This window comes from Impatiens glandulifera, chromosome 4 (genome assembly GCF_907164915.1).
Source record: "Impatiens glandulifera chromosome 4, dImpGla2.1, whole genome shotgun sequence".
Taxonomy (NCBI): Eukaryota; Viridiplantae; Streptophyta; class Magnoliopsida; order Ericales; family Balsaminaceae; genus Impatiens; species Impatiens glandulifera.
In genome coordinates, this window is record NC_061865.1 from 51,978,447 (window position 1) to 51,991,085 (window position 12,639).

Sequence of the window (12,639 nt, forward strand, 5' to 3'; positions counted from 1 at the left end):
TTATATTGAAGTCGGGCATTCTCTTCCTTGGTTAGTTCTCTAGTCGATTCACTAGATTGTTCGGTCTTAGGATCTAACTCGGTTTCTAGAGTATGGGTATCATCAGATTGTATGACTTCCGGTTCGGTTATGATAAATACATCTGGTTCTATTGGAATAGGTATTGTAGGATCGGTTCTAATTTTGAGGTGCTTAGGTAGCATGGTTAGTAGGTTCTTATATTCTTCTACCATGTCATTCAATGCATTGTATAATTCATCTTTACTAAATTCTTCACAAGGAGAGTCAAATACTTGTTCCTCATTTGCCATGAGACATGTGAGATCATCGTCACTGTCACTGTGAGCCCTTAGACTTCCTCCATCGTCGGCTATCAGTGCTTTCGGTACTTCACTTCCTTCACCGATTTGCTGATAGTTGTTCCGGTTGTTTTGGTAGTCCGGTTTCTGAGTATCTCTCCTTGGTTTCCTGCATTCCCACTTAAAATGTCCCAAACAGTTACAGTTATAGCATCTTACATTGGATTTGTCACCATAATAGTTGTTCGTTGGTTGACTTCTTTTCATGAACCTCCCAAACTTCTGTGCAAGCATTGTCATGGCATCCTCGGTGAATTGTTTGGCGGTTCTGATCGGTGCAGGTGCAGGGGCCGGTATCGGTGCAGGTGCAGGAGCAGGTGCAGCCGGTTCCGTAGATGTGATTAGTGCTCTGGTTGATGTTGAGGCCGAGACTTCCTCTTCAGTTCTGGATATCATCTCGAACTCATATGCCTTAAGATCTTCGAATACATCGTGTAGTTTCATCTTACGTAGGCTCTTTGATTCCCTCATGACCATTGTTTTTATATCCCAAGTACTTGGAAGAGAACTTAAAGCTTTCATAATGACCTCTTTGTTGTCATACTTCTTACCTAGAGATGCTAATTCATCCAGCACACCAGTGAACCGGTCACTATATTCCTTCATGGTTTCTCCTGGTTTCATTTTGATGCTTTCAAACCTCTGTGTGGCCACCATTATTTTGTTCTCCCTTGTTCGTTCATTTCCCTCAAAGATCTGGATAACCGTGTTCCATGTCTCCTTTGCGGTTTTACAGTCTCTGATATTGCAGTATGTGTTTCTGTCCACACTATTTGAGATCCGGTTTCTTGCATGATTATCCAGGTTGTTTCTTCTTCTATCTTCAGCCGTCCATTCCTTTCTATCCTTATCAATGAATATCGGTCCTTCGGTTAGAATGGACTCCATTTCGTCATCCAAGGTGACTAAGGGCAGATGCATGCGTGCCTTCCAGTTGACAAAGTCATCACCTTCTAGCATTGGAGGCCTATCTTGATACATGCTTGCTTGAGTATTGAAACAACCTGGCTCTGATACCAATTGTTAGGATCTAGGTCGCCGCTAAAGGACCGGGGTTGGACCGGTTAGCGGTTCACACTCGAAGGGTGGTGATTAATCCGGTTAGAGATTAACACCGGGGTTTCAATACTACACAACCTGTCACAAACCCTTGAACTAGGTTCAAGCGCGGAAGAGGTTTGCTTTCAGGTTGAAGCGGCACGCTTGTATGATAGGCAGAATCAGTATTGTATAGTGGAGATTTGAAGTTTGATGGATCGGCTTTGGTAACCTGGAAGTTCGGTATGGTTAGGATTAAGTCGGTTATAGTGGTATAAGTCGGTCTAGTGATGAAACCGGCAGACAGTAAATAACAAGACAGGTTTTATGGATGTTCGGAGATAAAACTCCTACGTCACCCCTTCCTCTCAAAACCGCGAGAAGGATATTCACTAAGGAATACAAGTACAAACCGATCGAGACTTATTTCCTGCTCGATAACACTCTTACAATTTACACTGAAATTGTAAAACACACTTCAACTTTCAACACTTAGGCTTTCTAACACAGCACAATCTTATCACTTGTAGTAAATGCTCTCTCAAAAATGTGCCACAACGTATATCCTTCTTAAGTCACTGCATTTACTCTTCTTCAGCTACCTCCTTTTATAGGTGAAATATGCCAACGGTCATATTTCACTGCCTTGAATCTGATTGGCTGATCAGAGGTGCAGTGATTCAGTGTTTCAAAGGTTCAGACCTGCGGTCGTTTCCTCAGACCTGACGGTCAACCTCAGACCTGGTGCTCTGTCTCAGACCTGGCGGTCTGTTCTTCCGGTGTGTAGGACAAACCTGTCGGGTTTGTCTTTTACTTGATTTAGGCACTATCTGTTGGACAGTTGTCTGTACTTGGGAGATTTCCTTTCTGTCTTATCCCGAAGTGGAAGGATCCGGTAGTACTGTCTTCTGCAGCCTACAGTCTTTCCTCAGACTTGCATGAATATGGAAGTGTTCAGTCTGTTCCTTTGGTATCGTTCTCAACAGATACCCGAAATGTCTTCTTGTACTGGCCGGTCATTTGACTTGGCCGAAGGGCTTTTGGTGTGAGTGATGTAACCGGACTTCTTCCGGTTATTCCTCTCTTGTGGATGATCGGCTGTTTGATGATTCCGGTTTTAAGCTTTGGGCGATCCTTTCTTTGTGCGGTCATGTTCCGAATACTCTTAGTCGGTTTGGTAGCTTGACCGGTTTGGTTTCTTTAGTCGGTTCTTTTGTTCATCCGGTCCGGTTGCTTGTTCCTGCATGGGAAATTTATTTAAGTTAGGTTTATTTGAACCGGTCTGAATTTATCTAACATAAACTTATGTTAAATATTATTATTAATAAATAATAAGGTACATTATGAAACCTAGGTCTAGGTGCAAGTGTAGTTGTAGCTGCAGGTGTAGTTGGTGCCTTGATGATGATAAATCAGAATGACGAAATAGTCCGACAGTTTTTTATATTTTTCTTGATCGATGACACATAATTTGGAAAAAAAGAAAATAATTATGGCCCAATTACCATTTGAGGCTCAAACTTTGAACGTTTTTAACGTATGGGGCTCAAAATTTAATTTGAGCCATTTGGGGCTTCAACTATCAAATTTTCTGGATGTAGACACTAAGATAAGTAATATTTTGAATTTAAGTGAAAGCAGTGAGTGTAATTTCAGTTCTCTAATTAAAAAAAACAATTCTTTACATTTGCTCAATAATCATCAAATAAATATATCGGTTAGTGTTCTCAATATTTTTTTCATCATCAGTCTTCCTTACTTCTAACCTAAACGAAACAAAGTTATGCGGTATATAAACTTATATTAAATATTATTATTAATAAATAATAAGGTACATTATGAAACCTAGGTCTGGGTGCAGGTGTAGCTGGTGCCTTGATGATGATAAATCAGAATGAAGAAATAGTCCGACAATTTTTTACACTTTTCTTGATCGATTACACATAATTTGGAGAAAAAGAAAATAATTATGGCCCAATTACCATTTGGGCTCGAACTTTGAACGTTTTACCATATGGGGCTCAAACTTTAATTTGAGCCATTTTGGGCTTCAACTATAATATTTTCTGGATTTTGACACTAAGATAAGTAATATTTTAAATTTAAGCGGAAGCTGTCAGTGTAATTTCAGTTCTACTCTAATTATAAAAAACAATTCTTAACTTTTGCTCAATAATCATCAAATAAATATATCGGTTAGAGTTCTCAATATTATTTCCATCATCTATCTTTCTTACTTCTAAGTTCTAACCTAAACGAAACGAAGTTACGCGGTATATAAACTTATGTTAAATATTATTATTAATAAATAATAAGGTACATTATGAAACCTAGGTCTAGGTGCAGGTATAGCTGCAGGTGTAACTGGTGTCTTGATGATGTCAGAATGACGAAATAGTCCAAAAGTTTTTTACATTTTTCTTGATCGATGACACATAATTTGGAAAAAAGATAATAATTATGTCCAATTACCATTTGGGGCTCGAACTTTGAACGTTTTTACCATATGCGGCTCAAAATTTAATTTGAGCCATTTGGGGCTTCAATTATCAATTTTTTTGGATTTAGACATTAAGATAAGTAATATTTTGAATTTAAGCGGAAGCTGTGAGTGTAATTTCAGTTCTCCTCTAATTAAAAAAAATAATTCTTAACTTTTTCTCAATAATCATCAAATAAATATATCGGTTAGAGTTCTCAATATTCTTTCCATCATCTATCTTCCTTACTTATAACCTAAACGAAACGAAGTTATGCGGTATATAAACTTATGTTAAATATTATTGTCAATAAATAATAATGTACATTATGAAACCTAGGTCTAGGTGCAAGTGTAGCTGCAAGCAGTGGCGGACCCAGAAATGTTTTCTCGGGGAGCTCCAATACATAGTAACGTAGCATTTTTTTGGCGATCAAATAAATGCATTTTCTAATTAAAACTTTACTCGGTAATTACATAAAAATACTAACAAACACAATTATAACATACTAATAAGCACAATTACTAAATTATTCTTGTCCATTAGTCAGTACAAAAGAAGACAAATTTATTCTACGAGATTCCATTTGTTGAAAATATTACAATATTGGCTCATTTTCAATTGTTGAGAAAATATCTTTCTCAACATATACAACTAAACTATCATTCATCCATTCATCTCCCATTCGATTATACAAATCAGTCTTCATTGGAGAAAAAACTCTTTCAACGGATGCAGTTGCAACTGGTAAAATTAAAGTCAATTCTATCAATCGATAAACCAATGGAAAGACTATATGTTTTTCTGTTGCAACCAATTTCTGAGCAAGAATTCCCAAGTCTTTAATTGAAGATAATTGAGGATCATCCCCCAAATTAAATAAGTAAGCCCGAAGTTGTTGTTCCAAAAACAAATAATCATTGTCCGTGAAATCTTCGGGATAAAGTTTAGCAAGACGAATTAGTTTACGAATATCAAATTGGGAGAATGAATTTATGGGATGAAGACATGATATGCAGCCAAGTAATTCTGTATTAACTTTTGAAAAACGATTATTCATTTCTTGTATAATCAAGTCAACAACCTATCATTAAATAATAAATAATAAATATTAATAGATAATAAATAATAACTATTAATATATAAGAAATAATTTTTATTATATACTTGACAAATGATTTCTACACGATAATGATGAAGATTAATGATGAGTTCCCATTTTCCTCTTCGCCTACCATTGCTATCAATTATCATATGCTCATTCATATCAAGTATCGAGATCGAGTGTAATTGACAAAAACTGTTAACTTAGTCCAAAATATCATGCCATCCATTTTTCTAAATTTTTGTAATTGATTTTTCGAACTCGCTATCAATGACATAGCTTGAACTATATTTTGATCTCCTCTTTGTAGGTAAAGTGACAACTCACTTGTAATTCTCAATAAAATTTTCATTAAATAACATAAAAACAAATTCATAAAATATTAACTATATAAAAAAATATGAAAATCTAATTTAATAGACTTCAGCTTAGTTTTTTGAGAATATAAAAAAATATAAATAAGAACAAAAATACAAAAACGTGATAAACACATGTTATTAAGTGAATAAACACTCGAGATACCGAATCAAACCAATATAACTATTTTAACTTGTTTATTAATATTAATTTATATTTTTTTATAAATTTTTGAAATAGTTTAAAATTAAGAAATATAAAACACTATTATTATTTTAATTTTTATATTTTACCCTTATAAGTAATTTGTATTATTAATTATATTGAAATAAATAAAAAATGATGTATAATTATTATATAATTTTAAAATAAATAATATTATTATATGATTTATATTATTTTATATATAACTTTTTATACTTTATTTATATAAATAAATCTTATTTATATATTATTTAAAATTTATGTATTATTATAAATATTTATATATTAAAAAATATGGTTAGTATAAAATAAAATATTAATAATAATTATTTTAATAAAATTATATTTAAAATTAAAATAATATAATTATGAATTAATTTATAGATAAATTATATAGATATAAATTATATTAGTTTTTATTATATTTTAAAATATAATAAATAAAAATTGAAGGTGAGGTTACAAAGCCAACTAGACTAAGAGTTACATATTAAGAATATATATATATATAAATAAATTATTTTATCTTAAGGTTTGGGGAGGCCCGGCCCCTTTGTAGGTCCGCCATTGGCTGCAAGTGTAGGTGTAGCTGGTGCCTTGACGATGATAAATCAGAATGACGAAATAGTCCCGACAATTTTTTACACTTTTTTTGATCGATGACACATAATTTAGAAAAAAAATAATTATGGCCCAATTATCATTTGGGGCTCGAATTTTGAACGTTTTTACCATATGGGGCTCAAAATTTAATTTGAGTCATTTGGGGCTTCAACTATCAAATTTTCTGATTTAGACACTAAAATAAGTAATATTTAGAATTTAAGCAGAAGTTGTGAGTGTAATTTCAATTCTCCTCTAATAAAAAAAATAATTCTTAACTTTTGCTCAATAATAATCAAATAAATATATCGGTTAGAGTTCTCAATATTTTTTTTCATCATCTATCTTCCTGACTTCTAACCTAAACGAAACGAAGTTATGCGGTATATAAACTTATGTTAAATATTATTATTAATAAATAATAATGTACATTATGAAACCTAGTTCTAGGTGCAGGTGTAGTTGGGGCCTTGATGATGATAAATTAGAATGACGAAATAGTTCGAAAGTTTTTTACACTTTTCTTGATTGATGACACATAATAAAAATAGTTATGCCCCAATTACCATTTGGGGCTCGAACTTTGAACGTTTTTATCATATGGGGCTCAAACTTTAATTTGAGCCATTTGGGGTTTCAACTATCAAATTTTCTGAATTTAGACACTAAGATAAGTAATATTTTGAATTTAAGTGAAAGCTGTGAGTGTAATTTCAGTTCTCCTCTAATTAAAAAAAAACAATTCTTAACTTTGGCTCAATAATCATCAAATAAATATATCGGTTAGAGTTCTCAATATTTTTTTCATCATCTATCTTCCTTACTTCTAACCTAAATGAAACGAAGTTACGCGGTATATAAACTTATGTTAAATATTATTATTAATAAATAATAAGGTACATTATGAAACCTAGGTTTGGGTGCAGGTGTAACTGGTGCCTTGATGATGATAAATTAGAATGATGAAATAGCCCAACAGTTTTTTACACTTTTTTTGATCGATGACAAATAATTTGGAGAAAAAATAAATAAATATACCTTATCCCTCACTTGTGTGAAAGAGAGAAGAGAGAAGAGAGAAGAGAGAAGAGAGAAGAGAGAAGAGAGAAGAGAGAAGAGAGAAGAGAGAAGAGAGAGGGGGAACGAACGAAGAATAATGGCCCGATAAGTTCTATGTTATAAAGGTAAAAACAACATAGAACTGAGCTTTCTGATCTTCGGGCGTATTCTGAGAGAAAGCTAGAGAGAGGGGGAGGAAAAAACAAGCTCTAGGTCATTTGATTTTCTTTTTCAATTGTTGCTTCCAAACTGTATTGATGTCTATTTTTTTAAAAGCAGAGGCTCAATTTATGAAGAATGGAGGATACCGAGTAATAAAGATCCAATGTTGAAGGGACAATTCGAACTTCCCTTATCTACGTATTGTTTTTTGGAGTAATATACTTCCCTTCAATACGTAGATAAGGGAAGCTCATGTTGTCCCTCCAACTTTGGATCCTTATTATTGTTGTCCTCCATTCTCCAAAAATGGAGCCTCCGCTTTTAAAAAAATGGACATCGATAGACAGTTTGGAATCAACAATTGAAGAAGAAACACAAATGACCTTGAACTCGCTCTTGCCTTCCCCTCTTTCTAGCTTTCTCTCAGATTACGCCCGAAGATTAGAAAGCTCAGTTCTCTGTTGTTGTTTTTTACCTTTATAACATAGGCCTTATCGAGCCATTTTTATTAGTTCTTCCTCCCTCTCTCTTCTCTCTTCTCTCTTCTCTCTTCTCTCTTCTCTCTTCTCTCTTCTCTCTTCTCTCTTCTCTCTTCTCTCTTCTCTCTTCTCTCTTCTCTCTTCTCTCTTCTCTCTTCTCTCTTCTCTCTTCTCTCTTTCACACAGATAAGGGATAAGATATATTTATTTTCTTTTTCTCTAAATTATGTGTAATCGATCAAGAAAAGTGTAAAAAACTGTCGGGCTATTTTGTCATTCTGATTTATCATCATCAAGGCACCAACTAAATCTACAACTTCACCTGCACCTAGACCTAGGTTTCATAATGTACCTTATTATTTATTAATAATAATATTTAACATAAGTTTATATACAGCATAACTTTGTTTCGTTTAGGTTAGAAGTAAGGAAGATAGATGATGGAAAGAATATTGAGAACCCTAACCGATATATTTATTTTATGATTGATGAGCAAAAGTTAAGAATTATTATTTTTTTAATTAAAGGAGAACTAGAATTACACTCAATACCTTCGCTTAAATTCAAATAATTTTATTTTTTAATTTTTATAAATGAGTACAATATTTATCCCAAATAATTTTTTTTATTTTAATAATTTTTTTTAATTAATTAGATTTTAATTATCACAATAATTAGTCTAATTAATTGTTTTAATTGAGTTTTGGTAATGGGGTTAATTATTTTGATTTTATTTATATAAAATAAATCAAAATAATTATTTTAATTTTATTTATATAAAATAAATCAAAATAATTATTTTAATTTTATAAATTAGTGTATAGATTTTTAGTGTTTATAGTGACTCTTTATCTCTTCTTCTTTAGTCTTTCACCATTTCTTTCACTCTCTTATCTACGTATTGTTTTTTTGGAGTAATAATATACTTCATTTCAATACGTAGATAAGGGAAGCTCATGTTGTCCCTCCAACTTTGGATCCTTATTACTCGTTGTCCTCCATTCTCCAAAAATGGAGCCTCCGCTTTTAAAAAAATGGACATCGATAGACAGTTTGGAAGCAACAATTGAAGAAGAAACTCAAATGACCTTGAGCTCGCTCTTGCCACCCCTCTTTCTAGCTTTCTCTCAGATTACGCCCAAAGATTAGAAAGCTCAGTTCTCTATTATTATTTTTTACCTTTATAACATAGATCATATCGGGCCATTTTTATTAGTTCCTCCTCCCTCTCTATTCTCTCTTCTCCCTTCTCTCTTTCACACAGGTGAGGGATAAGATATATTTATTTTCTTTTTCTCCAAATTATGTGTAATCGATTAAAAAAAGTGTAAAAAACTGTCAGGCTATTTCGTCATTGCTATTTGTCATTCTGACTTATCATCATCAATGTACCAACTAAATCTACAACTACATCTGCACCTAGACTTAGGTTTCATAATGTACCTTATTATTTATTAATAATAATATTTAACATAAGTTTATATACCGCATAACTTCGTTTCGTTTAGGTTAGAAGTAAGGAAGATAGATGATGGAAAGAATATTGAGAACTCTAACTGATATATTTATTTTATGATTGATGAGCAAAAGTTAAGAATTATTATTTTTTTAATTAAAGGAGAACTAGAATTACACTCACAACTTCCGCTTAAATTCAAATAATTTTATTTTTTTATTTTGATAAATGAGTACAATATTTATCCAAAATAATTTTTTTTTTATTTTAATCATTTTTTTAAATTAATTAGATTTTAATTATCACAATAATTAGTCTAATTAAGTGATAATTAAAATCTAATTAATTGTTTTAATTGAGTTTTGGTAATGGGGTTAATTATTTTGATTTTATTTATATAAAATAAATCAAAATAATTATTTTAATTTTATTTATATAAAATAAATAAAAATAATTATTTTAATTTTATAAATTAGTGTATAGATTTTTAGTGTTTATAGTGACTCTACATCTCTTCTTCTTTAGACTTTCACCATTTCTTTCACTCTCTTATCTACGTATTGTTTTTTGGAGTAATAATATACTTCCTTTCAATACGTAGATAAGGGAAGCTCTTGTTGTCCCTCCAACTTTGGATCCTTATTACTCGTTGTCCTCCATTCTCCAAAAATGGAGCCTCCGCTTTTAAAAAAATGGACATCGATAGACAGTTTCGAAGCAACAATTGAAAAAGAAACTCAAATGACCTTGAGCTCGCTCTTGCCTCCCCCTCTTTCTAGCTTTCTCTCAGATTACGCCCAAAGATTAAAAAGCTTAGTTCTCTATTGTTGTTTTTTACCTTAATAACTTAGGCCTTATCGGGCCATTTTTATTAGTTCCTCCTCCCTCTCTATTCTCTCTTCTCTATTCTCTCTTTTCTCTTCTCCCTTCTCCCTTCTCCCTTCTTATCGGGCCATTTTTATTAGTTCCTCCTCCCTCTCTCTTCTCTCTTCTCTCTTCTCTCTTCTCTCTTCTCCCTTCTCCCTTCTCCCTTCTCCCTTCTCCCTTCTCCCTTCTCCCTTTCACACAGGTGAGGGATAAGATATATTTATTTTCTTTTTCTCCAAATTATGTGTAATCGATTAAAAAAAGTGTAAAAAACTGTCAGACTATTTCGTCATTGCTATTTGTCATTCTGACTTATCATCATCAATGTACCAACTAAATCTACAACTACATCTGCACCTAGACCTAAGTTTCATAATGTACCTTATTATTTATTAATAATAATATTTAACATAAGTTTATATACCGCATAACTTTGTTTTGTTTAGGTTAGAAGTAAGATGATGGAAAGAATATTGAGAACTCTAACCGATATATTTATTTTATGATTAATGAGCAAAAGTTAAGAATTATTATTTTTTTAATTAAAGGAAAACTAGAATTACACTCACAACTTTCGCTTAAATTCAAATAATTTTATTTTTTTATTTTGATAAATGAGTACAATATTTATCCCAAATATTTTTTTTTATTTTAATCATTTTTTTAATTAATTAGATTTTAATTATCACAATAATTAGTCTAATTAATTGTTTTAATTGAGTTTTGGTAATGGGGTTAATTATTGTGATTTTATTTATATAAAATAAATCAAAATAATTATTTTAATTTTATTTATATAAAACAAATCAAAATAATTATTTTAATTTTATAAATTAGTGTATAGATTTTTAGTGTTTATAGTGACTCTTCATCTCTTCTTCTTTAGTCTTTCACCATTTCTTTCACTCTCTTATCTACGTATTATTTTTATGAGTAATAATATACTTCCGTTCAATGCGTAGATAAGAGAAGTTCATGTTGTCCCTCCAACTTTGGATCCTTATTACTCGTTGTCCTCCATTCTCCAAAAATGGAGCCTCCGCTTTTAAAAAAATGGACATCGATAGACAGTTTGGAAGCAACAATTGAAGAAGAAACTCAAATGACCTTGAGCTCGCTCTTGCCTTCCCCTCTTTCTAGCTTTCTCTCAGATTACGCCCAAAGATTAGAAAGTTCAGTTCTCTATTATTGTTTTTTACCTTTATAACATAGATTTTATCGGGCCATTTTTATTAGTTCCTCCTCCCTCTCTATTCTCCCTTCTCTCTTCTCTCTTCTCTCTTCTCCCTTCTCTCTTCTCTCTTCTCCCTTCTCCCTTCTCCCTTCTCCCTTCTCCCTTCTCCCTTCTCCCTTCTCCCTTTTCCCTTCTCCCTTCTCTCTTTCACACAGGTGAGGGGATAAGATATATTTATTTTCTTTTTCTCTAAATTATGTGTAATCGATCAAGAAAAGTGTAAAAAACTGTTAGGTTATTTCGTCATCGCTATTTGTCATTCTGACTTATCATCATCAATGTACCAACTAAATCTACAACTACATCTGCACCTAGACCTAGGTTTCATAATGTACCTTATTATTTATTAATAATAATATTTAACATAAGTTTATATACCGCATAACTTTGTTTCGTTTAGGTTAGAAGTAAGGAAGATAGATGATGGAAAGAATATTGAGAACTCTAACCGATATATTTATTTTATGATTGATGAGCAAAAGTTAAGAATTATTTTTTTTTAATTAAAGGAGAACTAGAATTACACTCAATACCTTCGCTTAAATTCAAATAATTTTATTTTTTAATTTTTATAAATGAGTACAATATTTATCCCAAATAAATTTTTTTTATTTTAATCATTTTTTTTAATTAATTAGATTTTAATTATCACAATAATTATTCTAATTAATTGTTTTAATTGAGTTTTGGTAATGGGGTTAATTATTTTGATTTTATTTATATAAAATAAATCAAAATAATTATTTTAATTTTATTTATATAAAATAAATCAAAATAATTATTTTAATTTTTTAAATTAGTGTATAGATTTTTAGTGTTTATAGTGACTCTTTATCTCTTCTTCTTTAGTCTTTCACCATTTCTTTCACTCTTTTATCTACGTATTGTTTTTTGGAGTAATAATATACTTCCTTTCAATACGTAGATAAGGGAAGCTCATGTTGTCCCTCCAACTTTGGATCCTTATTACTCGTTGTCCTCCATTCTCCAAAAATGGAGCCTCCGCTTTTAAAAAAATGGACATCGATAGACAGTTTGGAAGCAACAATTGAAGAAGAAACTCAAATGACCTTGAGCTCGCTCTTGTCTCCCTCTTTCTAGCTTTCTCTCAGATTACGCCCAAAGATTAGAAATCTCAGTTCTCTATTATTGTTTTTTATCTTTATAACATAGATTTTATCGGGCCATTTTTATTAGTTCCTCCTCCCTCTCTATTCTCCCTTCTCTCTTCTCCCT